The sequence below is a fragment of the Hemitrygon akajei genome, chromosome 5, assembly GCF_048418815.1.
Source record: "Hemitrygon akajei chromosome 5, sHemAka1.3, whole genome shotgun sequence".
In the NCBI taxonomy this organism is placed as follows: domain Eukaryota; kingdom Metazoa; phylum Chordata; class Chondrichthyes; order Myliobatiformes; family Dasyatidae; genus Hemitrygon; species Hemitrygon akajei.
In genome coordinates, this window is record NC_133128.1 from 173246750 (window position 1) to 173247393 (window position 644).

Sequence of the window (644 nt, forward strand, 5' to 3'; positions counted from 1 at the left end):
TTGTGTGCAGTTTCTGTTGCCAGAGCATACAGAAGGATGTGATTAAGCGAGAGAGGATGTAGAGAAGATTCACAAGAATGTTGCTGGGATTAAGTTATAATGAGAGATTGGAGAGTTTTCCCTGGAGCAAAGGAGGCAAAAGTCTTTTTTACATGGCAAGGGAATGTATAACAAGATGGCATAGGTTTGAGAAAGGGGAATGATTTAATGTAGACATGAGAGGCATGCTTTTCACACACAGGGTGATAGATATATAGAATGAGCTGAGGCATATTGAAAAATGGCCTCAAGTTTTGGACACTTTCTGCAGATAATTATCTCTATGAGGATGCAACAGATTCATATTTATTTGCCTTTATATCCACTGCTTGATTGGTAAGTCTACTCATACCATTATCAGTGACTAAATTTTTTAAATCTTTAGACTCATCTCAACTTAACATTAGAAATTTGGTTGAGTAGACTGATGGGGAAATTTTTTTTAAGGAAGCATTGGTGGGGAAGTGATAAAATAGCACCACCCAGTGGTAAGACATTCGCAAATAACCTTTCTTTCAGGAGTTCCTTGTATGTGTGAAAAGTTGAACTTGCTTTTCTGTCTCTCTTGTTTTCCTTCTCTATTTCTTCTTGCTTATCAATCTGAT